The sequence below is a fragment of the Rhipicephalus microplus genome, chromosome 3 (assembly GCF_043290135.1).
Source record: "Rhipicephalus microplus isolate Deutch F79 chromosome 3, USDA_Rmic, whole genome shotgun sequence".
In the NCBI taxonomy this organism is placed as follows: Eukaryota; Metazoa; Arthropoda; class Arachnida; order Ixodida; family Ixodidae; genus Rhipicephalus; species Rhipicephalus microplus.
The window spans coordinates 187,896,437-187,911,880 of NC_134702.1; the positions used below are offsets into that span (position 1 = coordinate 187,896,437).

General features: G+C 47.6%; 1 pseudogene; it reads left to right on the plus strand.

Annotated features, from left to right (window-relative positions):
- Positions 1 to 513: 513 nt before the first annotated feature.
- The window catches only part of LOC142804079 (neurofibromin-like), a 186,368-nt pseudogene continuing 171,437 nt past the window's right edge, over positions 514 to 15,444 (plus strand).

A 15,444-nucleotide genomic window follows, 5' to 3' on the forward strand; every position in this document is an offset into this window, starting at 1 on the left:
TGCTGTGAAGGATTAAATCCTTCAATGCTCGATAATTTCTTTGACAGTCTAATCATGGCAATGTTGAACAGCATTGGTGAAATCACTGCCCCTTGCGGCGTGCCCCTTGCATCTAGTTCGATTACTGCGGTCTCGATATCTGCAATCTTCATCACGGCTTTCCGATCTGTACGAAAGGACCACACGTAGTCATAGAAGGCTTTCCCCAGACCAAGCTTGGAAATTGCTTCGAGTATGAATGAGTGGTGAATTTTGTCAAACGCTTGTTCTAGATCTAGGCACAGAATGGCTCTCACGTCTCTCGTTTTGTTGTCGATGACCTGGTGTTTGATAAGCTTCAATGCATCTTGTGTGCATAATGAGTTACGTTTGCTTTTCCAAGAAATTACGGTCCAAAAAACGCGCCGTCGCTGCGTCAAAACAACAGACCGCGCGCGGCAGCACCATCGCGCGCTAGCAGACGACGCTCATTGAGCGTTCCACCAATAGCGCACGCGAAGAAAGCGCATGCGCGCTTGCTGCGCGTCTATTAGGAAGATGGCGTCCAAAATGTTCGGTGGTCTCTGTTGATGTTCCTGCAGACGCCAGTGACGATGGCCACCAAGCCCGTGGAGTGGGTTTCGTCGCTCATCACGCGTTTTGAGGAACAGGTAAACCTTTATGGGGCGTCCTGTGGGCGCCGTGCCTCCTCGGTGTGCGTGCGACAGCCGTGTTTTGTCGGTGCGACCTTTGCCGCTGATCGCGCCGGCGTTGCCGTACTGACGTTCCGTGGGACTCGCTTCGGCACGGCTTTCCGACGTGGTCTCAGTTTTCCTCGGCCAAAACGACATGTCGTTTCTTTCCTTTATTTCGGCGAACGGAAGTCGCCCCCGCGCGTCGTCTTCGCCGCAGGAGCGATCCGTGAGGAAAAGGAAAGCGAAAGCAAAAAAAAAGTAATAATAAAGAAGTGTCGCATAGGAGCGGAAGTGCTCGGACGCCCACACTACTCCGGCGCCCGTTTGGAAGCAGGTTTTGCGTTCCGAAGCCCCGAAGTGCGCCACAACAACCGCCCAGCTCGACCAGGGTGCGCACCGTTGTGAGGACACCGCGTAAACTCATCGCACGCACGAAAAAAAATTCGGCAGACCCGACAGAGTGCTGCGCGCGCCAGACTCCGCAGCGCTCATTTTTTTTTTTTTCCCGCTCCGCAAATCTTCCCTGCCCTTCTTTCCAGCAGGGGCTTCGCGATCGATACACCGGCACTGCCACCGCGATCGCGTAACGGCGCACGTCGTACAGGTGAACACCGGGATCAGAACTGATGTCGCGTATGGCCGAGGACGAGTCTCTGGAAAGTAGCCGGAGTTTCTAATCGCGTTGGCCAGAGAGTACAACTGTACCAGTGGCGGCCACAAATTTGAATCAAGCTCGGAAACTAGACTGCTGTTATTGGCACTGGTCTCCGAAACGGAAAGCGAAAGGACGGCTCAATCGGTTGGCCGCGCGTCGGGGTTCGGTGGCAATGTTCTCGTCTAGGAAGGAAAAACAAAAAGGAAAGAAAACCGTCTGTGATGACACTGGCAGGACGCCACGAGAAGTAAACGCTCGGCTAGTTCCCATTTTTATGAATGGAAGAGCACTCCGCGCGATTGCCTCCCTTATCTGCGGCTAGAGCGAGACGTAATCGGCCTGCCTCGACTGCCCTTTAATCCTCACTCGATCGCGATGAACAACAAAATATGGCACGAAGCGTCGAGGGAAATGAAGCGAAGTTGCCAATTTGCGCCGGCTGCAGCTTCCGTGTTGGCTCTGGGCCGCGAGATTTATCGTACGTGTTTCCCCCAGTGGCGATGTTGCGTGATGCGAGCACTGGGGCTTGCGCCCGATTGACCTAGCCCATTCGCGAAAAGGAGGAAGGGCCTGATTGCGTACGCGCGATTTTGGCAGCTTCGACCTTGGCCGCCGAGCGCCCATTCATCGCCGTGCGTGGGTTGGCCATGCGTGGTCGTTCCATGCCGTCGCTCGTCCGGCCGTGGGGACGTTGCGGATTTCCCGTCGTTTTTCGGTTACCAACGGGGCCCGCATATGTTTACACGCGCAGTTGACCTCCCCCCCCCCCCCTTCGGTACCCTGGATTGTCCCCCTTTTACAGGAAACGCCAGGTGTCCCTTCTTTGAATGCTTGCGTGCAAACGGAACTGTTGTGCGTTTTGCCTTTCACCTACTGAGAAGTCTTGTGCACGTTGAAAGAAGAAAACTTTTGTCAGACCCTTGGTGATCAAGAGAAACTTGTTTCATGTGTGAGCTATTTATCACTATTTTGGTTGGTCTGATGGTGACCCCATCATGATTTACGATTATTCTTGCAAATGCTGTAGAGCTACCTTTCGCAGGATGTCTGTGGTAGGACTGGTACAGGCGGGACGTGAATGCTTGGGATTTCACTCGACAGAATGGCTCAATTACAGTTTTGTTTCTCAGGACATCGCCTGGTTGCAGTGATGCACTTCTTCAGTGCACACTGGCATGTTTTCATTTAAAGACAGCGATTGCTCCATTGTAAGTGGTTGGCAGCAGGCAGAGACATGTCTGTATTTAGATCAGAATCTCGCTTAAAGTTGCACATTTAAACCGTTACATTTTACAGATCCACGTTACTTGTGGAGGCCTTGCTTTGTTGCTTAGTTTTGTGATGAGGGAATGAGATTCCAGGAACTTGTTACCTGGGAATTGGGTTTGTAAACTCATACTTTTTACGGCTCTGTACAATCTCCTTAAAGCTGTAAACAGCGCATACCAGGACAAGGGGACAGAGGGAATCAGCAGCATTTGGCTGTTTCATTCTGTCTCCCCTTGTGTGCTTCATGTGTAAATATCTGTGATGGAATGCGAAGTGGCCCATACCCAAACCTTGTTTCTCAAAACTTTCATATGGCAACAACAGTACAAGCCCCGGTCAGACTAATTGGGTTCGTATCAAAACCCAGTTGCGATCCAAACTATGATTGGGATTGTTAGTTTAAGTAGGCTGAATGATGCGTGCAGTTAGAGAAATGGGTAAGCGCTTACATTTTACCTATAACTGACAATAGCTAAGTGCAGAAAGCAGCACTGATACATTACCTGTTGAAATTACAGCAGTCTGAAAGAAAGACAAAAGAATTGTGTGGATAAGTGCAGAGTTCTAGCTGACATAATTTGCATTGAAGGAAAGAAGTGGAAGTGTCAAGGGCTCGCCTTTCCTTGTTGGAAACAATATTAATGAGTTTTTCTTTGTCTATTAGTTACCACGAATAATTTATCACTGCTGCTTAAATTGGTATGCAATGTATGTTGTTGCCCTATGCATGGTTTGCTAAGTGAAAATTGGATAAAAAAAGAAAACTATGGTTGGCTTAAAAACACGCATATGTACCCACTATTATGAAGTTAAAAAAAGATTCAAAAGGGTTGGCATGCTTTCTATAAGGGCCACAAAATCGATTTCATTTGTATTTTAAAGTAAGCCTCAGCAAGGTCTAGTGCTATAGAGGCCCAGAGTAGCAACCGTAGTTTTCTCAATACCTCGTTCAGGACACTTGAGTAGCTGAGTGCCCTAAAGTGTTATGCGAGCTCACTGAGCTTTATTCACATAATGCTTCCAACACAACAGTGGGAATGATAGTTTAAAAAATACATAACCAGGAAACAGCTTGAATATTGGACCGGATCCGTTTATTAAACTGTTCAAGTGCTGAAAGTTAGACTCTTTGCCCGGTTTACAACTCCCGTGAATGTTGGCCACATCTATGCCCGGATGACACAATTTTCGGTTGGATAAGTTTCAAAATGCGTCTCCTCTGATGATCCTGCCAAATTAGATAATGCTGTATATGATTTGACAAGCAAGGCAAATGTCGTGTACTTACACATCTTTCATTCTATATTTTGTGAAATCTGGGGAATGTACTGGTGTGCGGTGCAGTCAGTTTTGTTCTACTAGGAAGCTTTGGGATTTGAAAGCCAGGCATTAGTCTTGTTCTTCAGCGCCTTTCTCTCATCATGCCTTTACTTAGAATGCATTAGAATCACTATTGTCTAGTTGTAAGCTTTGTGTGATGTCGTCCGTGAAACAGTGAAATGATTGAGCATGGTCTCGTTGGACTTGGCAGTTTCTCTTTGCCCTATGAGCATCATTCCTAAAATGTTGTTTGTGCTCAATCAGTTGTTTACTGATAGACTCTCATACTCATGAATACAATTTTTTGTACCCACAAAATAAAGGTTTCTCTCTGCAAACTTTTTTTGAGCAAACTTATACAAGCGAGGCTGTTGGCAATTACTTGGAATAGTGTTGACTTGTCTGAAGTTGTGCGGCTAGGAGTAATTTTAGAAACCCAGCACACAAGCCTGCAGCACACATAGGTAATAATCTGTAGCAACAGGCGGTACATTGACACTTCGCAACAAAGAGCACAGTGGGTAGCGTAAAAGAATGACTTCCTGGGGATGAACATTTTATCTCTGACTGATGATTTTAAGATGAGAGAAGAAAGGGGACGCTTTTTCTTTTCCCCGAAACAGTTGGACAATGCATGCCTAGTTAATAAACATGTTGCACAGCTGGCAAGCTGCGAAGGTCTCTCTACTGCAGACTCGTTCATTGTAAAAAAAATAATTAAAACAAATTGCATCATAGTTTTCTCATCAAGTAACACTGTTTGACCAGGATGAGCTCTTTCTTTGAAATACCACTGTTATTAAAATCTATGCTAGTTTTATGGCAAAGCACATAATGTTTACGAGCTGACCTTTTACTTTTCAACCACTATTTGAGAACTTAATTTGTTCTTCACATTATGCAGAGTTTTCAATGGTCTCCTATTTTGAGCCAAGTTTAAGCTATCCCCTAAAAAGTCAAGTTTATATGGAGCATGATTGGTACGATTGGTAAGCAAAATTTGCCTGTATAACAATTCACAAGGCATTTCTAAGGGCTTGTGTTGATTAGGTGTCACTGATGATCAGTGCCGTGTTTACTATGATATTGACGAACTAAATATTGCAGACAGGGGACTTGCACATCAATGACGTTTTAGTCAATTCTTCACATATAAATATCAAAGAAGCACTGAAGAGAAAAATATTTTTTGCTGTAACTATGAATGTTTTATTCTGCAATACCAGGAGAGTCCATGAAAAAAAAAAAAAGGCCTGGCAAGTCAGAAAAATAGACGCATAATCTAAAGACTAATGACAAGCGGTGGCGAACATCCCTTGCGGGTTTTGACGTTTGTTAGGATCTGGTCAAGCCTTTGATTGGCAAATGTGGGCAACACAGTATTCCAGCAGGGCTGAAGGGTAGACTTGGCAAGCTCACATGACATGTTGCAAAACTGGTATGGTATAGCATGATTACATGGCGAACACAAGCGACAGAGCTTAACATAAAAATCATGACATGCGTGTCAAGTTCAAAAATATTTTACCGGAAATGGCCTTAGTACGAAAACCGGGAAATGGCACTTACATTGCAGTGCAGCGATGTAAGTGAGATGTTGAAATAGCGGAGTGTTCTGCCGTTTCCTTTGAAATGATCAAATGATTCGACCTGTTTCCTCAAAACCAACAAATATGAAGTTATGAAGTAGTACTTGATTATTGAATACTAACTCACTGTTTATCTCTCGCACCCTTTGGAAGGTGCTAGAGAAGGTTATTTGCCATTTTTGTTTAGCTGAAGCAAGCTGGTGGTGCAACATTTGTTAAACAAACTGAAAGAGTGGCAATTTATTCTGGAGACTGACATTTTGAAGTCTCGAACTTGTCTAAACCTGTTTAACAAAGGTGAGCTTATTTAAAGTCCTAGGTATTGTTTCGTTTAAAAGAGAAGGCATTTCAGTACAGAAGGCCAATAAACATGTTAGCTTGAGGTGTTGAAGATAACGTAAGCATTTTTAAAAACTTGTATGCTGCAATGTTGGGAATATCAACAATTTGTTTTGGGTGCCCGTTTTGCCTTGCGGGTGGTATCAGACTTTTTCCTGAACATTCATTATTTTTCGACTGTCGCGCAACATTTCGTGAGCTGTCACTACAGTCACACATATGCTGAGGCATGTGTATACCTTAAACATTTTCGGTGTTCATGTTTCAATTGCATATCCTTTTATATCTGTAGATTAGATGCCTCGCCCCGGTGGTCTAGTGGCTAAGGTACTCGGCTACTAACCCGCATGTCGCGGGTTCGAATCCCGGCTGCGGCGGCTGCATTTCCGATGGAGGCGGAAATGTTGTACGCCCGTGTGCTCAGATTTGGGTGCACGTTAAAGAACCCCAAGTGGTCGAAATTTCCGGAGCCTTCCACTACGGCGTCTCTCATAATCATATGCTGGTTTTGGGACGTTAAACCCCACATATCAATCAATCAATCTGTAGATTAGATTCACCTTACACACAACTTGCGAGGTTTAGAGAGCAAATAGACATCCCGGCTGCGGCGGCTGCATTTCCGGTGGAGGCGGAAATGTTGTAGGCCCGTGTGCTCAGATTTGAGTGCACATTAAAGAACCCCAGGTGGTCCAAATTTCTGGAGCCCTCCACTACGGCATCTCTCATAATCATATGGTGGTTTTGGGACGTTAAACCCCACATATCAATCATTAAAGAGCAAATAGATGGTCTCAATATTGTGCTTACATCAAAGGCTGCCATGAAGTAATGAATGCCAGACCTGAAGGCCACGCTTTTTTTTTGTACATTGCAAGAGCTGGAAGCATGTTATTAAAGCTGCCTCTTATACGCACCGTACTTTCACAAGCTACTACTTTTCCACATAGTGGCCGCACTAGTTCAAAAGTTTATCCCACCACAGCACTACACTTAAATTCCTCTACGATAGAATTTGTCCCGCTGACTGCGGAACCTCCGTTGAATTGCTGTGCTCGGTTCATCATTGTACATGAATCCCTTTCAACCAGGAACTTCCTCAGCACACTGAAAATGTGTAAATCTTAAGCAGCAAAGTGCGGACTCTACGGTGGGTGGTCCATACTCTTGTGGTGAAATGATGGAGCATGATGCCAATAATGATTTCATTGTCAGTCGGACTATCTACATCACAGGGACATCCTCAATTTACTGCTGCAAAGGGACAAATGTGTGAACGGCTGTGGGGCTGTGTCTAAAGTGTATAGAATGAAGAAAGAAGTTTAAACTAAATCTAGAAACACGTATATTTGTAATAACTTGTACTTGTATGTACCTTACCTGGCTAATAAAAAATGAGGGCAAAGACTTTCTAACTTGCTTTTGCAGAGGTTTCATTTTTTCGCAGAACAGCTGGCCACTTCTATGTGCCTGTTTTATTATTGCTTGTTGATGAATCAATTGGTATAACTACCCTAGAACATGAACTGGAAGTGAGGAAGGCTGTAAAAATGCTTAAGCTAAATTTCTTTGGTAATGTTTGCTACTGTAATCAAATGGCGCTTTTTTTAAAGCAGTTATAGGCATATGCAGCAACAGCATAAAAATATGCAATTCAGCTGGGCGAAGAATCGAAATTCGGTTGCGGCCAAACTGTTGTCCTTTCCTATCTTTATATGTGGTCTTGTTTGCAATCAGTCTTGCCAGATGCCACAGAGCGTGCATGCAAATAATTTCAAAAGGTGCATAAAAAAAAAAAACTGCTACCTATACAAAAAAAGCACAAAAGAAGTGGAAATGCAATAAATTTTCTCATCCTTGAAAGGCGCCTAAACTATCTGCTGTATTTTTTCCAAACACTTAGAGTGAACACATGCATCGTGTGCAGAATGGGGTCATGATCAGCGATTCCACGTTTGGAAGCGCTACGAGCCACCGGCTCGCCACTAATTCGAAGAAACAATGTCTCCTCCTATCTGGGACGTTCTGCATGATGTTGCGAAGTTAATTGTGATGCGCAGCAGGTTTTATTGGTAAAGCAACCAGTTAGTCTGCGAGCATACTCCTTGTTGTTCGTTGTGGTGCCCGCATGCGTCACCTCCCTAGGCACGGACATGCACCTGCATGCCACGCTAGAGTGGAAGGGAGGTGGGTGATTCTTTAGGAAAAGACTGAAAGGTATGAAAATGGGGTGTGGAGTGCACGATGACTGCCTGTCTTGTGAGGGCACCTCAACCGATATACTCGTGTGGGAACGGGGATCGAAGAGATGGTGAGAGTGAAGAAAAGAAAGTAAGGTAAAAAAGAAAGATATGAAAGGAGAGAGAAAAAGCGCGAGTGGTAAAAAAGGGGAGGGAAGGGTAAGTCAAGGAAAAAAAAATCACAGTATATCCACGGTGGTGAATGATCATGAGTGGGGTGAAGCTTGCGTCAGCCCTTCCGTACTTCCATTCGTACGCGTGACCATCCGTGCGTAACTCCATGCGTCCGTCTGTGCATCCGTCCGTAAGTTTGTCCATCCATCTTTCTGTCTGTGCATCCATCTGTTCGTACGTCCGTGCGTCTATCCATCCGCTGTCCGTCTGCTAGTTTGTCTGTCCGTCCGTCCATGCGTTCATCTAGTGAGCACTCCAAGTATCGCCATCGCCTATCTCGCATCCCCTGTGGCACATACCCGCTCTAGAGTGGGTATGTCCCACTGGTGGCTATGTACTACTACATACATGCAAGGGATGGGCAGACCAACGCCTTAGGGAGCTTCGCCCCTAGAAAAACCCCCGCGTTATGGGAGGAGAAACAACCGTAGGGGCGCTCAGCCCGAGGGCGAAGTGACTTTAGAAAAGGATACTATTGGAGGTTAGCGATGGAAAGAGCGAAAGTAGCGATCACCACGTTTAAATAATCAAACGCGTTCAACTCTGCTATCACGGCATCATTTCGAAAAATTCTCACGGCTCGCTGTTCATTGTACACTCACGCACCACTTCCCCACCACAACTGAATTATGACCTTTGGGTGGTTTAGAGGCCCCCTTAAAATATCTTTAATCATAATAAAGAAGATTGCTCAAATATGAAGGGAAGAAGAAAAATAGTAATTTTGTGCAGTAAAGATATGCACAGCTATGTACAAGTGCACATATTTAATTTTAACATAGTCTTCAGTGTAGTCTTCACTCATTTCATTGTGAATTTGCCAATGCACAAACGACGTTATTTGTTGACTCTTCGAACAATATGATTGATTTAACCGATCGACATTCAAAGACATAGATGTACGTCATCCACTAACAACCACAAGACGGTCAAAAATGTGCATGTACGTCATTGCCTGTATGTTTAAAATGCACACCAGTTCGATATTTTCTCTTGCTTGGCATGTGCTGCCACACTGATGGAATATGTGGAGTTTTCTAGCGTCGATGTTTCATCTGTTTTTTTAAAATGTTTTACTATACTGAAACGCCGGGTAGCATCAGTTTAGCTCCTGGGTCTGTTCCCGCTTGTTGCGCCTTTAAAAGAAAAGATGGCTTTCTGATTTATTATCTTTCAAAAGGTGACCATTTTGTGACTCCCTCGTTTATTTTATCCCCAGTACATGAATATGACTGTTCCGTGCAAGCGTCAACTGACACAAATGATGCCTGACAAATGACTTGACTGACTGAAAAATGGTGCCCGGCTTACAGGCACCATTTGTGCCTAAATGACCATTTGCGCCTGACGGACAAACGGTGCAGAAATGGTGCTGTGCTTGCTTTTTTGGTTTCGGGTACTCACAAAATTAACTTCTATCTTGTAGGTGATAATGTGTAGGATTATTATAGGTGTCAGACTTCTCTTTCCTTGCCGGATGTGCTCACACAGTTTTCTTCACTGCACACACCTTATGCAGTTTGCTTTTGCGATGGAAGTGCGTAGTAGTTTGCCGCAAGTGAGTCTCGCGGCGATTACTGCAAATTGCTGCTCGACTGCCGAGTCGAAGTTTGATTTTGTGAAAATCAGCCCATCATACGAGGAGTTACTTATGAGTGAAGAGTCGGATATTGAGGAGTGAGAGACATCTCTAAAGTGTGCGTGGTGAGACAATGCTGGCGGGATAAAAAGTAGGTTTTCTCCTCCTGTATTTTCACTTGATGCAATTCCGTGCACTTAATTTTCGACGTGTGTAAACTACACAAATGTTTCTTTCAACTTATAATTTTTAAGTGTTATATAGATATTTTTTAAATTTTATCTTCCTGTTACGAATAAAGCATGTGTATGTAACAACACAAATGATTATTTTGTCACTTCGCGGTCACCCAAAAAAATTGTGGACAATCTTTTCTGAAGATTTATCTGAAGAATTTAATTCAGCAATAAAAAAAGATACACATTTATCGGCCGCATGTCACGAAAGAAAGAATAAACCCTCAAATGGTTAGTTTGTGAGGAGGTTTATTAGCCGTTAAAGACAGCAACGAGACAATGTGAAGAACCGTCCAGCGATTGGCACAGCAACGAACCGAAGCACGAGCCGAGAGAGCCGGGCGTTGGCGATGCTGCTTGCTGCAGGCACATCTTCTTCTTCACAATCGCCCCCGCTGAAAAAGTAGCCATCCTGGCGACCTAAGAAGTTTCAAGGAGAGGCTCATGATACAGTTTTAGGCGGGAAACACGTACGATGTCACGTGCACGCCGGCGCATGTCATCCGATCGGGAAACTGGCTCAAGTAGGTAATTAACCGGAGAGGTTTTCTCTAAAACGGTGTAGGACCCCTCGTACCGGGGGACAAGTTTTGATGAGATTCCCGGAGTTTGGTATGGGATGGCAAGCCACACGAGAGACCCTGGGGCATAGCTGGGATCCGGAAGAGAGGTGCAACGTTTTTTTTTCCAGCGTTGCTGCTCGTCCGAGGTGAACGCACGGGCAAGCTGGCGGCACTCTTCGGCTTGTCGAGCAGCATCGGAGATAGGTGGACATTCGGAAGCATCAGGACGGTAGGGAAGTAGAGTATCAATTGTATGGGGAGGGTCATGCCCATAAAGAAGAAAGAAAGGTGAAAATCCCAAGGTTGTTTGTATTGCAGTATTGTATGTGAATGTGACGTATGGGAGAACACGGTCCCAGTTGCTATGATTAGATGCCACGTACATTGAGAGGATATCACCAAGCGTGCGGTTAAACCGTTCCGTTAGCCCATTAGTCTGCGGGTGGTATGCTGTCGTTTTCCGATGAATGACGTGGCATTCCGAAAGCAGAGCTTCGACGACCTCGGAGAGGAAAGCGCAGCCTCTGTCACTAAGGAGCTCTCGCGGTGCGCCATGTCGAAGGATAAATTGACGTAAAATGAAAGAGGCGACATCCTGAGCGGTAGCGCTCGATAAAGCGGCTGTTTCGGCGTAGCGTGTTAGATGGTTGACCGCCACTATAATCCACCGATTGCCATGTGGGGTCAATGGAAGGGGGCCGTAGTAGAGGTCAGTGCCGACGCGATCAAATGGCTTGGCAGGGCACGGAAGTGGCTGCAATTCGCCAGTCGCACGTAGCGGTGTTGATTTGCGTCGCTGGCAGTCAGGACAGCACTGCACTAATTTGCGTGCAAAATTGTACATGCCGCGCCAGTAATAGCGATGGGGAAGGCGTTCATATGTTTTGAACACCCCGGCGTGGCCACATTGTGGATCGTCGTGAAGAGAGGCGCATACCTGCAATCGTAAAGTGCGTGGAATGACCAGTAGCCACCGGCGGCCATCAGGAGAGTAGTTGCGTCGATCTAGAAGTTGATCGCGGATGGCAAAATGGAAAGCTTGACGTCGGAGGGATCGAGTTACCGGAAGGTTGGGCGTACCGGATAGATATTCGAGAAGAAGTGCGATCCACGGGTCACGACGTTGTTCGGTGGCAATTGAGTCAAGATTTAACGATGACAAGGTTTGGAGGCACGTGTTTCCGCACGTCGCAGCTGGTGGCAAAGGTGAGCGGGACAGGGCGTCAGCGTCAGAGTGTTTGCGTCCGCAGCGGTATACGACGCGAATGTCGTACCCCTAGATGCGGAGTGCCCATCGCGCAAGGCGGCCAGAAGGGTCTTTCAGCGTGGAGAGCCAGCAAAGCGCGTGGTGATCAGTTACTAGATCGAACGGGCGGCCGTATAAGTACGGCCGAAACTTTCCAAGCGCCCACACCAGAGCCAAAAACTCTTTTTCTGTCACGCTGTAATTAGTTTCGGCTTTTGTCAGAGTGCGGCTAGCATAGGCTACAACGTATTCTGAATAGCCGGGCTTTCGTTGAGCGCCGACAGCGCCTAGCCCAACGCCGCTGGCGTCGGTGTGCACTTTGGTAGGAGTCGTCGGGTCGAAGTGGCGAAGAATAGGTGGGTAGGTGAGCGGACGGCGCAGAGTAGTGAAGGCAACGTCACATGCAGAGGACCAGGAGGAGAGGTTGAAGTCACTGCATAAAAGCTGGGTTAATGGTGACATGATGGATGCAAAATTGCGAACAAAGCGCCGGAAACATGAGCATAGGCCTACAAAACTGCGAAGTTTCTTCATGGTCGTCAGCTTGGGAAATTCTGCGACTGCTCGAAGTTTTGCTGGGTCAGGTAATACGCCAAGCTTCGACACGATGTGGCCTAGGATGACGAGCTCGCGTGCAGCGAAGCGGCATTTTTTCAGGTTAAGCTGCAGGCCAGCGTTGGTCAGACAAGTCAAAACATGCCTGAGGCGAAGGAGGTGCGTAGGAAAGTCGTGTGAGAAAACCGCGACATCGTCGAGGTAGCAGAGGCACATATTCCACTTGAGGCCACGTAGCGTATTATCCATAAGTCGTTCAAACGTGGCGGGCGCATTACAAAGCCCGAAGGGCATGACATTAAACTCGTATAGTCCGTCAGGTGTAATAAATGCAGTTTTTTGGCGATCGGCTTCAGCCATTGGAACTTGCCAGTAGCCAGACCGCAAGTCTAGCGACGAGAAGAATTCCGCTCCGTGAAGGGTGTCAATGGCATCATCAATGCGCGGCAAAGGATATACGTCCTTGCGGGTTATCTTATTCAAACGACGATAGTCCACGCAAAATCGGATAGATCTGTCTTTCTTACGCACCAGGACGACAGGAGATGCCCAGGGACTGTGAGATGGTCGAATGACGTCTCTAGAAAGCATATCTTCGACTTGATCGTTGATGACGCGGCACTCTTCAGCGGAGACACGGTATGGTATTTGATGCAGTGGCTGGTGTAGGCCGGTGTCAACATGATGCTTGACTTGCGACGTGCGGCCTAGTTGAGGTTGCGACACATCGAAAGGATTCCGGAACTCATGCAGAAGATCAAGCAGGTCGGCATGTTCGGTGGGAGTGAGGGTGTCGGCGATGGCGCTGGAAAACGTATCCTTGGACGACTCCTCGAGTGCCGACAGTGATTTTGGGTGGTCGCAGTAGTCATCTGGGACATCAACCAAAGACGAAGGGTCGAGATCCTGCACGCGGCCGAGACATTCCCCCTCAAGCAAGGTGACAGGTGTGGAAAGCGGATTGCTTACGAACATATTGCTTCTTCCGACGGCAAGGTCAATTGTTGCAAAAGGCAGCGGCAGAGCTCGACGACTCGTGAAGATATCGGAAGGCATAAAAAAGATTGTAGCGTCAGTGTAGGCGTTGCATGAAACTGGAACAAGTGCGAAATTTTCAGGTGGAATATCGGTATCTTCATGCACGAATAACTTCGACGGCTGATGAAGAGCGTCAAGTGATGGGACATCACAAAAGGGTGAAAACTCAACTTCAGCGCGTGCGTAGTCGATGACGGCATTATGGCGGGATAGGAAGTCCCATCCGAGGATGACGTCATGCGAACAGACAGCGAGGACAATAAACTCCACAATGTAAACAATGTCTTCGATGGACACTCTTGCAGTGCAAGCTGCGAGAGGCGTTACTTGCTGTGCACTTGCGGTGTGGAGTGACAGTCCCAAAAGCGGCATCGTGACTTTACGTAATACACGGCAGACATTAGCGGCAATAACAGAAACAGCGGCGCCGCTGTCTACAAGGGCGAAAGTACAATAACCTTCAACAGTTAACTGCGATCACGTTAGCAGGAGGGGGGCGAGGGCTTAGACAGTTCGAAAACGGCGCAGTTCTTGCCTCTTGAACTGCGGTGCTTAGTTTTCCTGTTCGGAAGGTCCGGGCCGGTGACGCATGGGGGAGGGCGATCGCCGACGAAGAGACGGTGCGCGCTGCAGCTGTAGGTCAAGGTGGTCAGCAGGGGCATAGCGAGGTGACGAGGCCGGCCCGTATTGGTCGAATGGTTGGCTGCCTGGTCGCGACGATCGGACATAGTCGCCAAACGTCTGAGGTCGACGGCGGCAGTAGCGGGCAATGTGTCCGGGAGTGATGCAGGCGTAGCATATCGTTCGGTTATCGGGCGTCCTCCAAGGATTGGCTACTGGTGGCGCCGCCCAAGGTGCAGTATAAGCAGCCGGGTGTGCGGGCTGTGAGCACGAGGTGTAGGTTGGTTGCGGAAGCCTACGCACAGCATCTACATATGTGAACGTCGCTGCTACAGGCTGCATCACTTGCGAACAGGCGGCAGGAGGAGCCGCAGGCTGCGCTGCATACGTTAGGGGTGCGGCCACAGGCTGCACGGCTGGCGGACAGGCGACAGGAGGGTCTACTGGCTGCGCGACATGCTGGCAGTGAACACGGCTGGATAGAGGCGGCTCGTGGTGCGCAAGAGGAACAGTTTGGGCAACCTCTTTCGAAATAGCAGTGCGAAGTCGGGCAGGTAGACGGGTGGTGGTCTCGTCAGTGAAGGGCACTAGGAAAAGCTGGCGGGCGACTTCCTCAAGGACGAAGGCTCGAACTTGCTGAAGCAACGGTGAATTGTCAGGCAGGGTGTCGAAACTGGACATTGACTCACCACCATGCTGAGGCTGCCGAGTCGGAGTGCGTTGCTTCTTCAACTCGTCGTAGCTCTGACACAAGCTGACGACTTCGGAAACTGTGCTTGGATTTCTTGCCAAGACCATTTGAAATGCGCTGTCGTCGATGCCCTTCAGGATGTGTTTGACGTTGTCAGATTCGGGCATGGTGTCATTCGCATGTCGACAAAGGTCGACGACGTCCTCAATATAGCTGGTAAAGGTCTCGCCAGTCTGCTAAGAGCGGACGCGCAAGCGCTGTTCTGCCCGCTGCTTGCGGACAGCCGGCCGACCGAACACTTCAGCTCATGACGTCTTGAAGACGCTCCATGTGGGGATGTTGTGTTTGTGGTTGTTAAACCACAATTCGGCGACACCAGTGGGATAAAATATGACGTGGCACAGCTTGTCGGCTTCATCCCACTTATTGTTGGCGCTCACCAGTTCGTAGTGCTCGAGCCAGTCTTCGACGTCGGTCTCATCCGCGCCGCTGAAGACCTTCGTGTCTTGTAGCCTAGGATGGCCAGGGCAGTTGAACTGGGGCGAAGTCGTCGATGTAGTGGTGTTGTCAGTATGACAGGCGGTAGCGTGTGGCTTTGCAGCTCCAGGGTGTAGCAACGGGGATTAACAGCACCTCCACCAAATGTGAGGAGGTT